Here is a 23,200-nt window from a genome sequence, read left to right on the forward strand (position 1 = left end):
TATAGGCTGAGGGAGCTGGCATTTGTCCGCAGACAGTTTTTCCGGGTCATGTGGCCAGCATGACTAAGCCGCTTCTGGTGCAACGGAACACCAAAACCAGAGCAGAGCACGGAAACACCGTTTACCTTCCCGCCGGAGCAGTACCTATTTATCTACTTGCACTGGCATGCTTTTGAACTGCTAGGTTGGCAGGAGCAGGGACCGAGCAACAGGAGCTCACCCCGTTGTGGGGATACGAACCGCTGACCTTCTGATCAGCAAGCCCAAGAGGCTCAGTGGTTTAGCCCAGAGATGCTAAATTAGCTGGTTTATTTGTGCACTTGTATACAACTCCCTGCCAGAACGCCATACCAGGCCTGCACTGGGTTTCTCTTAGTTTAAAGGGGGGGTGGGGAGTTTGGAGACTGGTTTGGGTCTCCTTAAGGGGGCAGTGCAGTTAATTCACCGTGCCCAGGATAACATACTGATGGGCTTGTTTGTTTGTTTTGCTGAAATGCATCCCCTCAACTGCTGTAAATCTAATGAGAACAGCAGGGAGTGGGGATTAGTCCTTTCCCCTGGTGATGTTTTTACAATAATCTCTTAAGCAAATGCTCAGCCTGCACAACACAGAGGTGCTGTTTGTGGGTTTTGTCAGCTGACCAACCCATTCTCAACCATAGGATCAGGTGTGCACTCTTGTGTGGTGCCGATTTATTATTTTTAGTTATTAAATTTCTATATCACCGTCCATCGAAGGATCACAGGGTAGTTTACAAAAGAAAGATGCATACATCTAGCATCACCGCTGGAGAGCCAGGCAGCTTCTGTGGAAGAAATATATTTCATCAGTTGTGATTCTTCCTGGATGGTAACCTTCTGATTAGACTACCATAGTGCATTGTATGTAGCCCTGCCTTTGAAGACTGAAGACATGCAAAAACTCCAAACTATTTTTTTCACCCAGGTAAAGGCACCCAAGGAGAATGTAGCACAGCGCCTGGTTAGGAACGTGTGGTGCGGGGAGCGGCTACAGCTTAGTGAAAGACCCAGACATATTTGTAGCAGTCACACTTTGACATATGGCATCTCCTTCTCCTCTGCATGTCTGTCTAGGGTGTACGCCCAGAGCAATAGACATGGGGTTTATTGTGTTGGTTTTCCTGGTTATACTGCTAGTGCTTCTCTCCCATTTTCTGCTTCCACACTGCAGTATCTGCCATATTATGGAACTCTGGGGCTTTGACCCATATACTGCCATGTTTTCCAAAATTTCATTCGTACCAGTGGGTGTCATGTGACACAACAGCCAATGTCGTCAGAAATGTTGCCGCCCTTTATGCACATGGGTGCTTCTGTTCCTCCACGATGCAAACATGAAACGGGCAGAAAAGAATTGTATGCCAGAGAACCACCCCAATTTTTCTCACATGACACGATTCATGAAAATGGAGGGGAAACTGCAGCACAAAATTGTAATTTTCTGGGTTAAGGGGGCTGCCAACAGTCTTTCCCCATTAGAAGCAAATAGCACGGAAACGGGTGCTAAACTCCCACTACATTTCACTAGACTTCCAGAAGGGCCTTTTATGTTGTGTGAAATATCAAATAAAATGCAAAAATTATCAGGTAGGGAAATGGTGGGAAGATGGACTAAATTGCAATGTGAATGCAGTCCCCCTGCTCTCTCTCTCTCTCACACACACACAGTTTGTCTCGAAGGATGAAATGACAGTGCAGAGCAAAATGTCAGGGATTATCTGAGAAACAACCAGCATGAATGCACAGCACTGCTAATAAACCGAGGGGTCTGGCATTCTTTCCCTGTGAAGTCACCCCTTATCCTTTCCACAGCCCCAGCCTTGAGCTCACTGGAAAGGTCGCTGACCCAGGCTGAGCAGGTCAGACACAAGCACCCTGGTGTTTCCTTTGCTTTTATAGCCACTTACAGCTCCTGCCCCACCCGGGGGGCCATCTGCAACTGTGGCTCATTCTTCCTCAAAGAAAGGGGCTTTTGTTCAGCGCTGAGTGCCTGCAAGAAAAAAAAGCACTTTGGCCATAAGGCCGCCTTTGCCCTGCAGGCCGAACAAGCCCCACACTGGCTTATTCAGAAAACCCTCTCATCTATCCTGGACATTCCTGGCTCTCTTGTTGTCATCTGCTTGGTGCTTTTACAGAGGGGCTATGATAGGCTGACCTCACTCTCCACAGGCACACTATCCTGTCCCGTCTAATAGGGCTGTGCAGCAGCTTCATTCAAATACCAAGGTGCATTTGAAATGACGACGGCTTCCCTGAAAGTGCGGTGAGCCACCACCCAAAGTCATCGAAAGAACATAATACTTCTTGCACACACACACACAGCTCTTCAGAGCTCATCAGAGATTTTAGTTTGTTTTTAAAGAGATCCCAACTCTTAAATTTTTTTATGGTGCACACACATAGCAGACACACACGTCACAGGATTTACCACCCTTCAGAATTTAGGAACTATTCCCTGAGAAAATAACACTTTATTTTAGCACACAGAACAAGCCCCCAAAAAAGCCAACTTGGCTTTCTTAATGACTATAAATATTTATTCTGCAGAAAGAAATTTCTTGGAGCAACCTTTCCCAGTAGTTATTTTCACCTACAAATCCTTCAAATCCTGCCTTAAGGGCATATTTTGTGTATGAATAGGGTAGGCCTGTGACCTGGATTCAAGAACTAAGGTATTTAAGGTATTTGCCATGTCAAAGGAAAGGCCAGACTGGCCAGGTAATGCAATCAGAAAGCATTCATTCTCTGGACAGACAGGAGACAAGCCCAAATTTCTGTTGTAGACCAACTCTTTCTGTGACATATGTATGATGTTTTTTGGGTGGTCTTTGGCTAAGGGATCGGGCAATTTCCAAAGTCTTTAAAGGTCCTTGTACGCCTTGCTCTGGGTCTTTGCCTCCTAAAAAAGTGGAGGAACTCCGTTGCAACAGAAAAATAAAGTTCTGCCTTGCTTTCCCTGGATTCTGCCTCCATCCATTCTTCTCTGACCAATATTGGACTTAGGGGACACTGAGTCCCTTGATGGGGAGTTGGGCTGTAAAAGCCAACCCTTATTTTTTTCCTAGAACCCGACTAAACATCAGGAAGAACTTTAGGACATGAAGAGCTGTTTGACGGTCTCCCTTGGGAGGTGGTGGACTCTCCTTCCTTGGAGGTTTTTCAGCGGATGGCCATCTTCCTTGGATGTTTTAGCTGAGATTCCTGCGTCGCAGGGGGTTGGACTAGATGACCCTAGGGATCCCTCCCAACTCTGCAATTCCATGATTCTATGAACTCAGGAAGGCCACTTTCTATTCCTGGACACATTAACCATTTAGTGGCTTTTTCTCCTCAGCAGTTGCAGGTTAAAGACTGTTGCTAATGCCAGCAATAACCAGATCTCCTGTCAGACGTGACCTTTCCATGAGTCAGGGTAACAGGATTCATCTCCACTGCACAACCCACTTGAGAGTTCTCATGCTCAAGCTCCACACAAAATCCAGGGGGCTATGGAAGATCTCCCATGCAAGGGATTATATTCATAGGAGCAGAAGTAAACATGAAGTAAGTACCTCGGACAGATCCTTCTGAGGAATACCGTATTTTTCGCTCTATAACACGCACCAGACCATAACACGCACGTAGTTTTTAGAGGAGGAAATCAAGAAAAAAAATATTCTAAACATGTGATCTGACAGTGAGTTTGGAGTAGCCCAATGCAAAAATCCTGAGGATCCATGTAGAGCCATGCTTTGTAACCACGGAGGAGGGAAGGAAGGGGAACCATGGATCCTCTGCTCACCACTGCAGCAGATCCCCCCTGCAACCCGCAGGCATTCGCTCCATAACACGCACAGACATTTCCCCTTACTTTCTAGGAGGAAAAAAGTGAGTGTTATGGTGCAAAAAATACGGTAATTTGTAACTGTTACTGCAAGCGGCAAGCCCTTATTCACTACTATTTAATAGTGAGCAATTGTTTAGAGGAGGGTTGGGGAACCTGTGACCATCCAGCTGTCCTTGGACTCCAAAACTCATCAGTCCCAATGGTCACGGTAGCCCTTGGCATGTGGAGAGCCTCAGGCAGAGAATAAAGGGATCTCATCAGTAATCACCCTGAATAGACGCATCATATGGAGTAAGCTCATTTGATCTTTCAATACCAAAAAAGAAAATCAGAAGAAATGAGGATCGGATGCAGAAGTGAGAAAGCTATACCAAAATCCAATAATATTTGATTATTGAGAGGCCCTTCCCCTGGGTGATATTTTTGCCCTGTACAGTATATTGCTTTCAAATTGCATTTTTATTGTTTCTTTTGCTATCGTAGATATCAGAAAGGCTGGATTAGAAACAACAACCCTAAAAACCAGATGCTAAAGGTCTGAATGCAACAACTGCTAAGTAGCAGGAAGGTGTAACAGCTTTGTATGAAGCACAAATGGAACTGTGTTGCTTGAGGCTGCTTTGGGGCTTGCCTGGGGTGGGATCTCTGCAAGGCCCCCATTGAGCAGGTTACTCTTGAGCAGCACACAGAAGAATTCTGCTGGACCAAGCCATGCCACCTGCTGCGTCTGACCTCCCACACTCCTTTTCCAATTAATTTCCATTTTGATTACCAACAATACATATTTTCATTCTGTTCTTCTTCATGTTGCCTTTTCTGTTTTGGTCCTATTGTGCAAGGCTTCCTTAGAGTGTCGTATTATCACCTCCCACTGCCCTCACTCTTAGTTGTTGGGCTCCTTTTCATTCCATCTTATAATATCCTCTCCCCCCAGTTTGAGTTTGTTCAATTATTATATGTGCAAACTTTTATTCTTTGCAGTGTCATCTCCTTGCCCCCTTCCATTCAGTTTTAGGGCAGGTATTTGCATGTGATTCCATTCAGTCTCATTCTTGTTGTAATTTCCTTTTCTGTGTGTCTCCCCCTCTGGGTCTGTGACCTTGCATTGGAGCATACCTTTAAAAAAATTAAATCGAGTTGTTTTATTTATTTTTCACTCCGTCTTCTTCTCTGAGACACTCCAGTCAGCCCCTCACTGTTCATGCACCTGTCTCTGACAAAGCAAGTTGCATAATCTTAGCCTACATTATTTTAATATCACAGCTGCTGTTTAAGCAGAAAACACAGCCTGTCCTGTTCAGTATTGTGTGTGATCATTCATAAGCTGCACTTACATGCCCAAGGTGCTGGCACACCTCATGGTCTACCAGCACCCAGGGATACAGGTGGTTCAGACAGGCAAAGGTAAAGATAAAGGGCCCCTGGATGGTTAAGTCCAGTCAAAGGCAACTATGGGGTGTGGCGCTCATTTCACTTTCAGGCCAAGAGAGCCGGCGTTTGTCCCCAGACAGCTTTCTAGGTCATGTGACCAGCATGACTAAACCGCTTCTGGTACAACGGACAGGCAGAGGTGTTGGGATCAGCAAACTCAAACCAACAAACTCAAACACACAGGGGCGTCTTGCCCATAGAGGCAAGTGGCACAGGGCGCCAGGGCACCAAGTTCTGGAGAGCATCAGGGAAGAGGCAGAGGCTGGACACAGCACCTCCCTGCATCAGCTAGCTGCCCTCGCCCGCTTCCACCATGCCATGCCGAAGCAGCGCCACGCCTGGAGCCTCCACCTGCCGTGGCCATCATGGCACGGGCGCCAAGGAAGAGGCGGAGGCTGGACACGACACCTCCCGGCATCAGCTCACTGCCCATGCCCACCTCGCTGAAGCAGCCCGGAGCCTCTGCTTCTTCCCCGCCAGAGGAGCCGCCCTCCAGCCCTGCAAAGCTGCTGGCAGTGCCGTAAAAAGGTCGGCAACTCTGGGAAACGGGGGGGGGGGGGGTCCAGGAGGGATCTTTGCACCATGGTGCCGGATATACTTAAGACGGCCCTGTAAACACACAATCATTGTTGCAGAGCAGGAGAAGCAAGATGCAGCAGCTGCAGGTTCGGCCCTGCTCTGAGACAGCCCCAGTAGCTGTAGCAAGCACAAGCCTGAGACCACTTTGAATGTGCAGCGAATCTCAGGCATGCCATCTGCCTGCACTGCAAGAAGTAGCAGTGCCAGGGGAAGGTCCTAGGGCATTGCACAGCCAGGGGTTTTGGAATGCCTCTGCACCAACACAACCAGTCTCCCTCTTGCTCAGTGTGGTTTTGAAGCATGTGCCCATTGTTTTTACATATTCAGGGCAACCTCTGCTTGGGCACTGATCATGTTCCTTGAAGGGGTCAGCTTCAGAAAGGCTCCGCTCCTGAGAATCAGGAGCCAGGTCTTTTTGTCAGCTCCAGAGATGCACACAAGGTTAGCTGCCAGGCTCTGCCTAATGGACTCATCAAGCACTATTGATTGTTATTCCACAGAAAGCCCCCTTATCCATTCAAATCAATTGCAGAAGTGAAGCACTTGGCTCTAGCCACAGGTTTTATTAGTCATCCAAACAAGAGCACTTCAGAAAGTACAGCATTGGCAGCGCCAGGGGTGGAAAGGGAGAGATGCAGCTGGATCAAACCAGATGCAGCAACAGCAGATAAACACATGTGTCCACACATGGATCAGGGTAGGCAGCGTCTCTTTTTGAAGGGATGGAGAGGTGAAAAGTTCAGAGCCCTCCTCATACCCACGGCTTATGTCCCCATGGTTCCTCTCTCCAAGTGCTTTTTGTTTCCCTGCAGCCACTTCCAATAGTAACTTGACTAAGGAGAAAGACACCTGGCCGGAGGGAACCTTGCAGGGAGATAAACCATGGAGCAAGGAGAGAGTAGGCTACCCTTTGCCTATGTATGTACCCCTTTTGTTGTTAAAAATGGACCTTCCCAGCCTTTCTTTTTGCACAACTGGCAAGAATTTTCTGTTTTCCACACTGCTTTGTCAATGTCACCATCTCAAGTTTGGCTCTCCTATAGGAATGTGGGGTCTCCATGCTAGAAGGCAGGGAGGTCAGAAGAGGCCGGCAGCTTTCACTGGTTATCACTGCTTCTGTTTCTGGCAGGCTATGGGGAAGATGATTGGGCTAAAACTGAGGGTATGGGTTGTCAGGCATTGGGGATTTTATGAAGAACCATCTAGCTTTCCCCCTTTATTTAGACACTAAGGAGATTTGGCATGAGACTCTGAAATGAAGGTTTGTTTATTTATAAAAATTATCCCATGTCCTTCGGTAAAATCCTCTTTTAACAGGGGGTGAAACAGAGAGTATTGCAGCTCTTCAAAGTAACCATGGCAATCAAGATTTCCAGTGGGAACCTCACTGACATCCAAAAAGATATTGCTCACATCTGTTTTCCATGCAAGCAGCATGACACAGACCACTGTGTTGGGACATGATATGAGATCACCCACAGGGCTGAGCAAAGATAGTTTTCTGCCAGGGGAAAGGACATGAGGAATCTCCCTGCCCCATTCCACATCCAGAAGCCAAGTGGAGACCACCAGCTGAATCTTGCTTCACCTTTGCCGACATGGTCATCTCCTCCACCACACCTGAGAGGCCACTCGACACACAGCCCTGTCTTCCAACAGAAAAGAATGGCCAGGCATTCAAGAAGAATGGCTGGGGAGCTGCTGCCACCACCCCAAACTGCCTACCCCTTGATGCAACTGCCTCACCCTGGCTTGCCCTCATCACCAAGTTCTTCTGCAGAGGTTGCTAGAATGGTCTCTCTGCAGCTGTAACTAAAAGAAAGAAGTAACTATGAAAGACGTTGCCTGGGGGAAGCAAGACCCATGTGGCTTGGAAGGTGTTAAGCACACCAGTTAAAAACTGTGAGGGGGGAGGGGAGCCCCCATATTCAGTCATACTGTTCTAATAATGTAGAAAGTTGGCCTGAATGCCAGTGTTTCAGAACTAAGAACCAGGCCCCGGATTTTCCTGTTTTAATTACTGTTCTTTATCCAAGTCTTCCTACTCCCATGGATCAAAACTTTCTCTTCAGCCAGGTAAATTAAAGAATCAGAAGGTACCTCCTACAGAAAGAAGCCCAAGCCCACATGTTTGTTAGGTCTTGTGCTCAGGTCTGTTTAATGCACCAACCAGCTTTGCCAGATGCCTTAAAACTCTGAGTATTTCCTATGCAGCTTTCCTGAAGAGCCCATCTGTCTCTCCAAGGAAAACCCATTCACTCTCCTTAGCTAGTGACCCCTCTTTCTACCTGTAGAATGTGCAACATATCAAGTCAGAACTTTGGCCTTCAGCAGGTCCTGGTCCCACAGCCTGAGGAACACTTGTTGTTGTTGACATCCATCAGTCTCGAGAGACAATGGAGTGTGCCTCTGGGGGTGAAGTCAAACCACTGCATTTGCAGCACCGAAGTGACCTCCCTGAGACACAAGCCCAGGCAGTGTGCTGGGCTGCTCAGATGACAAGACCCCCCTCCCTGACTCACTGATGGGGTCCAAAGGAAACAGAGCAATACGTTTGGCTTCAGCTTTGCTGCAGGAGTCGCTGGAAGGAGCTGTACAAGGTGCCATCCAATCTCCTTAGGGACTCCACTCTGGATTTGTGCAGGGTTTACTTCTTTTTCTTCTTGTGAAGATGTCCCACAAGGCAGTGGCAGTTTAGATTCAGAGTTTTCCTCCTCCTGGATGGGCTCCCTTCCTGGGTTGATGAGCCCCATCTGCCCCTCACTTCCCTCTACAGCACGGGCAGAAACTGCTTTCTTGATTGTTGGACCCCCTATTAGTCTTGTCCATTCAATCCACTGGAGCCTGTCTTTGCATGCAGGGGAAGTCCCTAACTCACCAAGGGTTTGAGACCGATTGGCTCCCCTCACTTGGTTTAGCCAGCCAGTCAACCAGGTGTGGCCACTGTCGCCTGCTGACAACTTCTAGGAGCCAGAAGCGAGAGCTGAGTGAAGAGTGGGGACCAAAAACTACCCCACAGCACAATGTATCCCCCACCAGAGATACTGCCCCTTGTGGAACAGTAGGTGAGAAATAAGCTGTATGCCACCAGCAGCATCCGACTAAGGGGTAGAACTATAGGCCAGTTGGCCAGGTGAGCAAGCAGGAGAGAGGTGTTGTAATATACTGCATGGTGTGCACACCATGCAGCCCTCCCTGTTCCTTCTAAACTAGCCTACTGGCTTCTAGTTGCAATGGAGGAGGAGGAGGAGGAGGCCTCTTTGCCAATTCCCAAGTAAAAGGCAACTATCAGTCTGGTTGGCTTTGCCTCAGGCAGTGAAAAGTCTTGGGTCCAGCCTGCCCATACTCATCCCAACATCTCCTGCCTTCACATGATATTGTTACATTAAACATGTTTCCATAAGTTTGGGAACTTTTAAGAGTGTCTTTCTCTCTTGCCTTCTTGTCATACATACATTGTCACGTGCTCTTCGCTTCTCTCTAGGCTTCAAGGGGGACCTGCTCCTCACCTTGACCCTTCCTTAATGCCATCCCAGTTAGCAGTGGTGTGCTTTCTTCAGCTTAAAAAGGGAGGAAGAACAAGCAGGCACCTCAGACTATGGTCTGGCCATGGAGAATATGCTGCCTAGCCCTAAAGCCTTTAGCAATGTTTTATCTCATTTGAATGTTTGAGTAAACCTATCCTGGAGACTCATGCCAAGTAAACAATAGATTAAAACTGAAACCCAAATATTTCCCAAAGCTCAAACAAGATGCGCACTAACATGCCCAGCCTTTTAACAGGCACCTGAAGCTCCATGAAGCTTTCTCTCAGTGGCTGGAGGATGCAGTCGGAAGCTGAGGAGGGGAGAAGGGGGTGCATTCTCAAAATTACCCCTTTCCAGCTGCTTTTCTCCTTGCAGGACTTGCATTTTTCCTTCAGGAAACAATTTTGCCACGGAGAATAGACGTCAGGGAAGGGGTTAACCAAAAGGAATCTGTGTCACGTTGTCAGAAAACGTAGGACAAATTAAATTCTGTATGACTTTAAGATAATGAGCATCTCACTGTCCAACAAGAAAAATATGTACAATCAAAGAAAGCTGGAAGCCATTTAGATCGGTTGGTTTTGGCCTGATCTCTTGTTCATATTCAGATGCAGATGGAGTAGAATCTATGTTGCAATGTTCTGTCCATGTTCGCATTCTGTTTACTTGCCACACCCCATCCCTGCTCCTCAGATATTGCATGTCTCCCCTGCTACATCCCTGTCTCCCTGATTATAGAATCATAGAATCATAGAGTTGGAAGAGACTACAAGGGCCATCGAGTCCAACCCCCTGCCAAGCTGACAACTTCTAGGAGCCATATGTCTATATGAAGACTAAGATTATTTCAATTAAGACTTTTTTAAAACAACAACAACAACCAATGTATCATATGTAGCAGAGCTGGAAAAGGAGTTCTGTCTAAGTCTCTGGAGAGTTGCTGCCACAGACAGTGCCAGGCTAGATGACCCAATGGCCAACTCAGTTTAAGTCAACTAAATATGGTCACATTTGAAGGTCACACCTCCCCTCCCCTCAGATGTAGAATGTGGTCAAACAGAGAGCAAGTTCTCTTTAGGCTTGGTCAACTTTGAGAGTATGCACACATGCATAAATGGACAAGGGGAAGCCAAGCAAGTGCCCCTCTTCCTCTTCCCTCCCCAATCCCCAAACTCCTGGAGGGAACAGGAATCTCACGTGTACAGCTCCCATCCATCTGCTCTCCTGTCACATCCTTGTCTCCCTGATTATTTTAATGAGGATAATGATTCACACCTGGGCAATTCAAATCCTCCAACAATAACAGTTTTAATTAGTTTCTACTACAAATCTGAAATGTTGGCATTAACATTTTTTAAATGCCTTTTACCAGCAGCCCTTACACAAAAGTGACTTGCTGGTGGGGAAACCCCAGGAAGCAGGAGGAGAAGATGGACCCAGGTGGGGTGAGCCGGGAGGTGGGAACTGGGAATGCAGGATAGCGGCAAACTGGAGCTGGGATCACAGGAGGCCTCCCAACAGCAGAGTAACACCCAGTGGACACATGAAGGGGAATAGGATGGTAGAATCCTGAGCTTCACCACCTCAGGATACAGCTGGGTAACAATGCCTCCCCAGAGTCCCCACATAAACAAGAGACATGTTCACATATTTACCTGAATACACAAATCGTGTCCTCCCTAAAAGAGGGCACATGTTGCGGTGAGGCCTGGAGACTGACCACCTGTGTTGTGGGTGGATAAGATTGGTCAGCCACAACACCCAATTGGTAGGTCCCTCGATGTTGGGCTCAATCTGGCCAATGGGGTGCAGTCTAAACGGATCGAGGGACCTATATATACCCATGCACGTGACCCAGAGCTTCTCTTTCGGCTCATGCATGCGGAACAGCTAACAGTGTGTCCTCTGTGCGATCAAGAGAGATTCACCTGCGAAGAGTCGTCTTGGTGATTTCTTTCCGTTATTTACCCTTTGTTTTTTCATTAATTCCTTCTTTATTGTTCCCTTTTAAGTTGTCCTCTTCCTCCCTTCCTTCCCCTTCCCTTCCTCTCACGGGGCTTTGCCCCACGGGGCTCGAGCCCCTGAGCGCTCCCAGTTGCGGAGCCTGCCGCTGTTGATCCCTGCCCACGGGCTCCCTTTTGCAGCGGCTGGTATCTTTGTAATTTAGCTGCGGCTGCAGCTTCAAGACTTCATAGGCAATGCAGCCTGGGCAATTTGCAATTGTCACTGTCTGGGTGCTTTTGAAGAATTGTTACGTTGTTTTGCTACATTGGGAATTCCCTCTCCGTTTTAGCAGCGATTTCTGTGTCCCCCCAATATCGTAGTGGCCGGTTGGGTATTCTGAGGGTGGGAAACTCCACTCCCTTTTGCTCTGACCGCCATTTTGGGCTTCTTTCTGAAAGAAGAGGGTCAGCACTGCCCAGTTTGGGTGGGAGGACCATCTTGTTTTGGCGGGGGTGCCATCTATTTCGCTTGAGTGCTTTTAGTATTTGTGTGAAATTGATTTAGTTCCCCCACCTACTAAGGAAGGGGTTGAGATACCTATTTAAAAGGAATCCCAGTCCTGCTCTCCAGTGGCGTAGCGTGGGTTGTCAGCACCCGGGGCAAGGCAAGTAATTTGCGCCCCCTAACCCGTGGATTTTAGCACTCGAGTGCGAGCGTGCCCCCCCCCCTGATGTTGCGCCCGGCCCCCCTGCACCCCCCCACGCTACGCCACTGGGGCTGGGGGCGAGCGAAGGAGCCAATGACCCCCCCCAAAGGCTCAGCAGGAATTTATTAAATTTATTATTTGTGGAGCCCCCGCGGGTTGAGGCAGCCGAAGCCCCCTCCCCTCGGGCGCCTCCCTGCCCCCTCCTCTCCTTGGGCTGTAGGTGGAGCTCCAGATCCGGGCTTGGCGAGCGCCTCTCCTCCTCCCAGCCGGGTCCGGGGGCTTCCAGCCGTGCTCTGTCCTCGCCTCCCCCCCCCCCGCGGCTGAGACTTGCGCTGAGAGCCGGAGGCAGCGGCGCCCCCTTCTGCTGGGAGACCCTCGCCCGCCCGCCGGCTTCCTCTTGGAGGGTTTTGGGGAGCGCAGGGCGCGGCAAGGCACCTCGGAGCTCTCCTCCCTCCCAGTCAGCAGAAGCAGCCGCCGCCTGTGGCTGGGCCGAGGGAATGGCGGCGGCGGCGGGATGTGGAGGCTGCCCGTGCCCGGCCGGGCGGCGGTGGCAGCGGCGGCGCTGCTGCAGCGGCTGCTCCTCCTGCGAGCAGTGAGTGGAGCGCAGCCGCAGCAGCTGCGGGGGGGGCGTGCGCGCTAGGGCGCAAGGCTGGCGGTGGCGGCGGGGAGCCCGGTGGAGGAAGGAACTTGTCCCTTCCCTCTGGACACGCGCCCCCCCCCCCGATGTTGCGCCCGGTGCGGCGGGCACCCCTGGCACCACCCACGCTACGCCACTGCTGCTCTCCCTTCTAACCTTTTCCCCTGGCAAAAATTCCATAATGATGTCATGCAGGGCCACCAATTTTCCTTCAGGCAAAGAGGAAGTTTGTGCCACAGTATCCAACTGGATTCCAAGGTAAGACAACCTCATGACTGGCCCTTCCGTTTTATCAGCTGCCAAGGGAACACCCAACTCCTTAGTTAGGTCATTAAATGCATGCAGCAATAGCAAGCATTCATCAGAATTGACTGCAGAACCTAATAAAAAGTCATCAAGGTAATGATGTCATTAAGGTCATGTCCCTTAAACCTGTCTTGGTACACAAGGCCCAGTCCAAAAATGTGCTGAAGGCTTCAAAAGCTGCACAAGATATAGAGCAGCCCATAGGCATAGCCTTATCCACATAGTTAGTTCCATCCAACTGGGAGCCAAGTACAGTGGTACCCCGCAAGACGAACGCCTCGTGAGACGAAAAACTCGCAAAACGAAAGGTTTTTTCATTTTCGAGTTGCCTCGCAAGATGAATTTTCCTATGGGCTTGCTTCGCAAAACGAAGCTTGCCCCGGGGACAGCGGGTCTTCTCTTTTGAAGCAAGGGGCAGCGGGGAAAAGCGATCTCCCCGCAGCCCCTTGCTTCAAAAGAGGTCCGGGGACAGCGGGGAAGAAGCGATCTTCTCCCCGCAGCCCCAGGTCTGGGGACAGTGGGAAGCGTTTCCCGCTGTCCCCAGACCTCTTTTGAAGCAAGGGGTGGCGGGGAGAAGCTATCTTCTCCCCGCAGCCCCTTGCTTCAAAAGAGGGGACAGAGCGGCGCTCTCCTTCTGTCCCCGGACGGTCTCCCTAGGAACGCATTGATTGATTTTCAATGCATTCCTATGGGAAACCATGCTTCGCAAGACGAAAAACTCGCAAGAAGAAAAAACTTGCGGAACGAATTAATTTCGTCTTGCGAGGCACCACTGTAACTTAAAATCAAGTGGCTGGACAGGAAGTAAGCGGAATGCAGATTCCACGTCACACTTTGCCAAAAGTGCACCCTTCCCAAAACTCCTGATCAACTTGACCGCTTGGTCAAAGGGAGCATACTTGACAGAACACAACTCGGAAGGGGTAGCATCATTTACTGATGAACCTTGTGGGTAAGATAAATTGTGTATTAAGTGAAATTCCCCAGGGACCTTCTTGGGCACCACACCCAAAGGGGAAATGTGCTACATGTGAACCCTGCCTCCCTTGGATACATGATTTGTCTTAAGAACTTCACACATTTAAGGAGTTAGGGCTTGCCGATCGAAAGGTCGGCGGTTCGAATCCCCGCGGCGGGGTGCGCTCCCGCTGCTCGGTCCCAGCACCTGCCAACCTAGCAGTTCGAAAGCACCCCCGGGGGCAAGTAGATAAATAGGTACCGCTTACTAGCGGGAAGGTAAACGGCGTTTCCGTGTGCTGCGCTGGCTCGCCAGATGCAGCTTCGTCACGCTGGCCACGTGACCCGGAAGTGTCTCCGGACAGCGCTGGCCCCCGGCCAATAGATGTGAGATGGGCGCACAAACCCCAGAGTCTGTCAAGACTGGCCCGTTCGGGCAGGGGTACCTTTACCTTTACCTTTACTGCAAATGTTTAGAAGCCTCCCTGTGACTGGCAGCCCTGACTTGTCTTGATTCCCTGTCACAGAGAGGTTTTTAATGCATTAACAGAACACACTTTGAAACCCCCTTCAGACCTTTGTGCATTTCTGAAGGGGTCCATGCACTGGGCAACAATGGGGGTGGGGGAACTTGACTTCATGCCCCTGTTTCTATCAGTGGTTTGAGCCTTCACATATTCAGATGCCCCCTCAACACAACTATTGGGGAGAAAGGTTCTAGCCCAGTCTACTTCTTTCTTGTACAGAAGTTTATTTTATATGCAGAGAAACATTTGAAAATGGCATCTCCAATGTGATCCATTCCACCATCTCTGGACTCTGTTACTTCATATCTAATGCATTCTGTTGCATGTGCAGACTAGACCTCAGCTTACTGTATGTGTTGCTCTGATCTGTCCATTGAAAAGGACTTGTGCAAAACAGTTCACAGCTCAAGGTGGAAAATCCAAATAGGATCCCCCTGACCCTCTTAATTAACACAGATCATAATTCACTCGGATCTCCAATGCAGCTCATTTAAATTAACAGGAGACTGGTTGATTTCAATGTGGCCTGTGATTGAAGGCAGGGTTCAGGCTGCCTGTCTCATACTTCTCATGGCATCCAAAATCTTCTGGCTGAAGCAGTTGCTTTGCCTCATGGGAGGGTCATCTCTGCTGCAAAGGAAGGGAAGAGCATCAGAGTTGAAGCAGAAGAAGGACATGAATGAGAGAAGGGGCTGTAGGAGGCAGTGGGAAGCTAAACGGCTGACCTGCGAGAGCTGGGGGTGCAGCTATGCTGCTGCTTCAACTTTTGGTCCGGATGGGGCTGAAATGCTGCTTCTTCCACAGCTGTGAAGGGACAGCACAACATCAAGGCCCACTGGGAATAGGGTCTATTTAAAAAGTTGGACACATTTATGAGAAACAGCTCATAACGTTTCCTTGAAACCTCCCAGGGCCTTTTAATACCATACAAGGGATGCAAGAGAGAGGCAGGCAGCTGAGACCATGCAGGGCAACCAGGGAGCCTGGGAAGAAGAGATGCTGGGAGCCCTTGCTGGAAACAGAGGAGGAGGGGCATTCGGATGACTGGAAGCAATACATTTGTATTTTCCACAGGAACTCTTACTCTTATTTCTATAGGATGAAAGTAGACGAGAACTTGTTGCAGGCAGCATCACTGGGTGGGGGGAATGGCCTTTTGGAATGAGAAAGGGGCTCCTGTTGCCCACATTTTTCTCCTGCTCACATGCTTAGGGTGGCATTTGAGGCTCAGTTCTGTTTTATCCTCACAACAGCTCTTGAAGACAGCCCAGGCTCTCACTGAGGTGGTAAATCTGTGTGTCGATACAACTTCAGATTACATGTGGAGACTCACATCATGGGCTGTTTGTCTATATTAAAAGAGAAGGGTTGACTGCACTCAGAAAACGGGCATGTTAGGGAGAGAGACTCTAGCCTAGGGAGATTTCCTAACATGCTAGCTTTCTATATAAAATAATAGTTTTTCTGTGAGTTCCATCTTGTCAACTCCCACCATCGGTGTGAAGCAATACAACCTAGACAAAAAAAATTTGTTTCGTTCAGTAGTAAATTATAGATTGCATGGAGAGTCAAGTCATATGCAGACATGTACAGTGGTGCCTCGCAAGACGAAAAGAATCCGTTCTGTGATTCTCTTCGTCTAGCGGTTTTTTCGTCTTGCGAAGCAAGCCCATTGACGGATTAGCGGATTAGAGCTATTAGCGGCTTTTAGCAGCTTTTAGCGGCTTTTAGCGGCTTTTAGCGGCTTTTAGCGGCTTTTAGCGGCTTAGCTGCTGATCGGATCAGCTGATAAGCGGCTTAGCGGCTTAGAAAAAGGGGGGAAGGAGAAAAAACCGGCAGGAACTCACAAGACATTGTCGTCTTGCGAAGCAAGCCCATAGGAAATTCGTTTTGCGAAGCACCTCCAAAACGGAAAACTCTTTCGTCTAGCGAGTTTTCCATCTTGCGAGGCATTCGTCTTGCGGGGCATCACTGTATCTGAATATAAGTACAAAAGGAAGGGGACTATCATTCATCCCTGCCTTTCTCCTGCCCCACACGCACACTGGGCAGAAGATCTGAAAGAGGCTGCATGTTTGCAAAACCATTAGGCACACAAGCTCCGTCCCTGCAGTTGTGGCTACTTGAATAAGCAAGGACTATAATGCAGAGCCCATGTTTCCTCAAGCCAAGACTAAGAGTCTGTCCACTCCACCACTCCAGCTTCATGTTCCAACATTGCTAGGAAACTGGGAGCTTAAGGCCTGGAAGGCAAATGATGGGAAAGGGGAAATTGCTAAGGGTGTCAGTATAGATTAAAAGTCTACCAGAAATAACCCTGTGGCAGTAGCAGGGCAAAAAGCACTCTGTCTCAAGAGAAATTAATACAAAATAAACTGAAACCTTTTATTTAAATGCTGTCAAAATGACACAGGGCTGGAAACATTCATGGCATCGTGTGAAGCAGCATCACAAAATGCATTCTCTTATGCTGACGACTCTTGCACTGCTCAACCATAGAGGCATTTGAGGTGGCAGCGTAAGGAAAAGGGCACCCATCTGCCAGCTCAAGACATAAAGCAACCACCTCCAGACGGTTGCTATTTGGGGGTGGGATTCAATCACATGCTGGCGAATTCAGGTGCCAGCCCTGAAACGCTTCCCCTCTGAATCAAAACATGCTGGAGTATGTCAGGAGTCAGCACATGTCAAGACAACCACATTTTCCAAACAACAAAATACTGCCATTGGAGGTGGGGCTTTCCTGCTGTCCTTTGACCCTTCTGTCATTTGGGATCATTGTTTGTTTGTTGTTTCCTATTAATGCAGGGGATTTCTTCGTTATATATACAATTCTTTCCTGTGCCATTGGCTGGATTTTATTTTTGTAGCTTATTGGCATATCGTTATCTCCTGGTGTTTTCCAAACACTCTTACATTGGAACTTCTGTAGCTTTTCTCTCCCTTGTCTCTGCTGTTAGTGGCTATGCTGCCTAGGTTAATTTTTTTCTGGGGGGTAATTATGTCTATGCCATTCTAATATACCATAATTACTCTTGTGAGTATCCTCCATGGATAGGCACAGAAGCCTTCTCCTTTTGGCTTTTGTAGGCTTTGAAAAGTGAAGACAATTCTGGCGCAACCTTTGATAGCTAGGGGCTCCTATCTTCCAGGCATGCTTCTCCTTGGCTGAGGTGGGAAGGATGAAGGAACTGGGTCATGGCCAGCAAAGGAGAAACAAGTCCGCGTTTTACAGTTCACTGGGAAGGAAGGAAGTTGATGGTTTCCAAGGTCCTGCTGCTGCTGCTGCTTTGGAAGAACTGTAAAGGTTAGCACTTCTCCCAGCTTCTCAGCTCATGCCTTTGGCAGTAAGGAGATATTACAAAACAGCAAAAGACTTCAGTACTCTCTCCCCACAAGAAAAACAACCCTCTAAATGGCTATCCTTGAAACTTCCTACCGCCTGGCAAGTACATTCCAGAGCAATGTTCCCAGTGGCGTAGCGTGGGGGGTGCAGGGGGGGCCGGCCGCACCGGGCACAACATCTAGGGGTTAGGGTTAGGGGGCGCAAATCCACGGGTTAGGGGGTGCAAATCCATGGGTTAGGCCAGGGGCGCAAATTACTTGCCTTGCCCCGGGTGCTGACAACCCACGCTACGCCACTGAATGTTCCCCCACCTCTCTGCATGTTGGGATGTTCCTTTTCTCCCTTTCCTTTCTATTTTTATTTTATTTATTTGGGCACTTAAGCTGCCCTCTCCTTGTCTGCTAGCTTGCTCCTTAAGGGCGTAAAACAACAAACCATAGAACTGAGCAGAGCGTTCCCTGCCATACAATTTTCGCTGGAGGCAGACTGGCTTCAGTTCAAGGCACATGACCTCTTTGATGTCTTGGTGGTGTTGCCTCCCGCTCCCCATCCCAGCTCTTTCCAACTGTAGCCTGCCTAGGCTCTGAGTTGCCCTCCAAAGACCCAGTCACACACCCCTAACAAAGAGTCTCCTATTCCATGAGCAGAATGGAGCTCAGTAAAGGACTGGGCTTGAGGGTTGAAACAGCGGAGGAAATGAGCTCCTCAGAGGCCACAACAATGAAGAGAGAGGGCTGGGATTTAGCAGCAGGATGCTGAACAAAGCTTATATGTGTGATCGCCATTAAAAAGGGGTAAAACAAATCCAGAGCATTAGGAAGCCAGCTGGTGATGAAACCTCTCTGGAAGCAGACATCTCTGTAAAGAGAGAAGTGCAAAATCAAGACTGGCTCCCCTTTTGCATAGGCAATAATGGGACTGCTTCTCAAGCCGTTTTTGAAAGATCAGGGTGCACACTCTGAAGTCACAAATGTGCCCACACGGATAGAGAAACATAGGGCACAATCCACTGGAAATTTCTTCAACACAAGTCCATTCAAGTAAAGGAGAGTGTGTAAGAATCAGCATCATCCAATCTATAGTGTTAGAGTTGTTGGGTGCTGGGCACCCTGGATTCAGTAAATATTAGAATTTAATCAAGCCACCTGAACCCCTAGATCCAGCAAGAGTTAAAACATAAGCCCAGGTGTCCCCGACCTCCAGATGTTTTGGACTACAATTCCCATCATCCCTGACCACTAGTCCTCTTAGCTAGGGATCATGGGAGTTGTAGGCCAAAACATCTGAAGGACCGCCGGTTGGGGATGCCTGTATAAGCCAGACCAGTCTCCTGGTGAGGTAATCGCCTGGGAGATGAGCAATTAAGAAAACAAAAGGAAGGTAAAGGTCCATTAAGAAAGCCATTAAGAAGGCAAAGGCTGTGTGCCAGATGGCAAGTGGGTGGGGCCTCTCCTTCAGCTGAGAGTTCATTAGAATAACCAAAGCCAGGGTTCAGAGGTGGCTGGGATATAACCCAGAGGGAAAAGGTTGCAGTCTGGTAAAGGCGGCAAGCTGGAGAGAGGGTCAGAGCCATGGTTGATTTCTGTTGGAATGCAGAGCTACGGCTATGGGAGAAGCAAGACCTTCTTGCAGTGTCCATGCTGCGAACCCCTCCATTGTAGGCTCAGGATGAATATAAGTGTAAATAAACTATATATCATAAAGATATCTCAGTCTCCACTGTGCCTCATTCAAAAATGAAACATGAACCCTGGGGAAGCACCTGGAACCCCTGACATCTTGCATTGGGGTGTGTGCAACAATATTTCAAACCTCCAGACTCAATTCATTGGTCTTTAGCCAGTCCACCACTTCTCCTGACTCAGAGGTTATGGAGAAACAGAGCTAGTAGTGAACTTACTTTCTGAGTGTGGATCCTTATGTGCATAAGAGGGAGCATTAGCAGGTGTGGGGAAACCCAGTGATTTGCGGGGGGCAGGGGAGAGAGAGGGAGAGAGCCTTAAAGGGATGTGTATAAAAACTCCAAAACAGCTAAATGAGTACTGAATAGCAGCAATGGACCACCCCATGCAAGAGACTGTTATCAGAGCAGTTCCTGTTCCCAAACTAGACCTGAAGCTTAATTGAAATTGTTCTAGGAAATCTGTTTCTTCGAAGAGTGGCTGGAGCTGGTCTTTTCGCATTGCTTCTTCAGCTATAGAAGCAGCCTATCTGGCTAAACAAATAATTTGGGGCGGGGGTGGGGCAGGAGGGAATTAGATTGCAGGATCCAGGGGTGAACTACAATTCTCTCTTGTTCTCTGCCACAGCAGTTTTGACAACTTGTAATTATTTCCCCAGTACAATGCATGCTATTTTAGGTCCAGTCTTAGCAAATTTTGCGCTCAGGGATTATTGTGCAGGGGTGCCAACATTTTTCAAAGTCCCAAGTGAAAGAACAGGACGGTTGCTTCGTTAAAACCCTTGGTATCTCAGCAGCACCTGAAGGAAATTACATGACACGAAAGAAAGGCACTTCTCTAGCCTGAGGGCTTCCCGCACGCACACACCCCAAGGACAGTTCACTGCAAACAGAAAAGCTGAAGTAGAAACTGCAAGGAAAGTTTTTGTAAAAGGAAGAGTGGAGGGAAAACTTCTTCTAAGGTTTGTTCCCAAATGGCAAAGGTTTGGTGTGTGCGTGAGCCTGTGTGTGAGGTGCACCAAAAACCAGTTGGAGTTTGCTGATCTAATCTAGTCCAGGGGTGGCCAACTCCCAAGAGACTGCAATCTATTCACAGAGTTAAAAATTGGCAGTGATCTACCCCATTTTGGGGGGTTCAGGTTAAAGTTGTTGGGAGCCAAAGTTGTTTGGCTTCTTTGGGGGGGGGGAGCCAGTGATCTACCACAGATGTCCAGTGATCCACCGGTAGATCATGATCTACCTGTTGGACGTGCCTGAGGTCCAAATGGGCAAACAAGAAAAGTGCAAGTACAATCCAAAAGAGTGGCTGGGCTCATACCGTTTTGTTTTGTTTTGTTTTGTTTTGTTTTGTGTGCAATCCTAAACTTGAGATCCACCAGCTGAGGGGCTGCAGGATTTGACAGAGGCCTCACCGCCCAGGCAGAATGCCAGGTGAACCTTCGCTGTGACAAAGAGGCCACCAGAGCCATTTCACATCAGCTGAAACACACATTGACACCATACCCTAGAGTCCTTCATGCCCTCACTGTCAGGGCAGCTTTACACCAGCCCCCAACCTGATGCAAGAAGTTTCCTTTCCATTAACCATGTGGGAAGTGGGGAGAGGGAGAGCTTCCCTCAATCTGCCCTGCCCACAAGAGGGCAGAGCACCCCATCACAACTACAGCACATCCAGAGCTGCACGTTGTGGGGTGGGGGTGGTAGGGGAGGATAAATGGGGGGAAAGGAGCCGCAGAGCCCGTATGTGGTGGTGTGAAGCAGCTGCTGGTCTTGAGTTTGGGGGCGGGGGAGGACTAGACTTTATAAACCCCAGCTGTTGTTGTGGAGTTGAGGTGGGCCTGATGGGGGAAGGGAAGCATGGCCACGGTTTGCATGTAGGGAGAGAGGAAACCATGGGGTAGGGACGGACTCCAGCTCCCATCAGCCTCAGCTAGTAGTCAGTCTGGGATGATGAGGGCTGTTGCCCAAAAACATCTGCAGGACCTTAGTTTCTTCACCCCATCATAGAGGCGGAGATGGGGAAACGTTGCAAACTGGGGAAGATTTCTTATTTCTATAGTGACTGTGGGGGTGGCTGGTGAGGCTTTGGGGTTGAGGCAGGAAGCGGAACAAGGCTCCAAGGTGCTTATAGTGTTGTTGGAGTCTATCTACTCCAAACAGGCCTCCGACAGTCCTTCCATCTCCCTTCAGCTACAAATGCTACCCTCCAGTGCCATTTCAGTGGGTGCTGGTCAACCAGTCAAACTCTGTCTTAGGGCTCACCCACACTTCCTCTTGTCCTGTGCCTAGAAAGCATGGGTCTAAACGGTTCTCCCTTTGCCACTCTGCTTTCCCAGGGAAACCCACTCTTTAGTGCTGAATCAGAGTAGATCAGCAGAAAACCCAGTTGACATTTGTTCCGATTCAGCGGTAAAGAGTAGCTTTTCCCTGGGGAAAGTGGCTGGACAAGCGGAAGCCTTAGTTAAGTTAAATTATATGAGTTATCAGGTAGGTCAAGGTCCCAAGAGATACATGCAGCTATTCTCATGTGTGCAGCTCAGTTAACTGATATATGTCTGTGTGCATTTCTGGAGCATGTGCTGGAGAGCAATTGCAGCTGGTGCCTAGTTTCAAAATCCTCCTCTCTGTCACAGGCTCTTGGTGTGGTATTGCATATGTTACACTGGTTCCTTTTCAAACAAAGGCCTAGGCATGGATTATAGGAGGAATCAAACAATAGTCCAGTAGACCACCAAATGTATTACTGCATAAATTATAAAGAATTACCGTATATATCTGATGAAGTGGCTCCAAAAAGCCTATGCCATAATCGAGGTGTTTGCCTGTAAGGTCCTAGCCCTGTTCTTTTATTTCATTTTAATTACATAGTACTGTTCTTTTTGATGTTTTGCTAAAATTGCACTAGGATCTTTTTAGCCCGAGTGTTGTTGTTTTTTAACATATAAAATGCAAAGGAAATTCCACTGCGCCCCCACCCTCATGAATCCACCCCGCAGTGAACTTAAATTCCCCTCGCCCAGATTGCACTTTTCATTCTTCTTGGCCCTGATCTACATTTGGGGAAATAAAAATGCAGATTGAGGGCCCATCCATGCTTACCTTTCGCCCCACACTTTCTAGACACAGGCCTGTATTTTAAAGTGCTGTGTCTGAGTGCTCCCCCACACACACACACACTTTCCACTCAAAAATCCGCTCTTTAATGCTGAATCGGAACAAACAGCATTTCGGGTTTTACACGGATTGCCATTTGTTCTGATTCAGCATCAAAGAGTGGGACTTCATTGGGAATGTGCTTGCAGCGCGGGGAAGCAGACAGGACCCTTTCAAGTGCCTAGAAATGCAGCACAAAAGGAAGTCTGAATGAGCCCTTAGATGCTGCTCTTGTTCTCTCTTAGACTTTGCCATTTAGGATTTTCCATCCAGTTTTCAGCAAACCCTGTGCTTACATAACCCCTATGGCTTTATTAGACCTGTTCCGTTTAGGAGATTCAAAGCTTTGAAGCTCTTATCAGCAGACTGGTGTGGGGAGGAGGCGGGTATTCACATGGCTTTGGAAGCAATTTTCACTAACAGCCTCAGGAGTGGAGTTCAGGACAGGCCCAGCCTACCTAGTTATTTTAGAGGATGAACCCTACTTACCAAGCTGGTTATTATCTTTGGAGTCTCTCAAAGCCATATGGAAAGAGGAGCATGCTAACAAATACATTTG

The sequence above is a fragment of the Podarcis vaucheri genome (genome assembly GCF_965113315.1).
Source record: "Podarcis vaucheri genome assembly, chromosome: 8".
Classification (NCBI taxonomy): Eukaryota; Metazoa; Chordata; class Lepidosauria; order Squamata; family Lacertidae; genus Podarcis; species Podarcis vaucheri.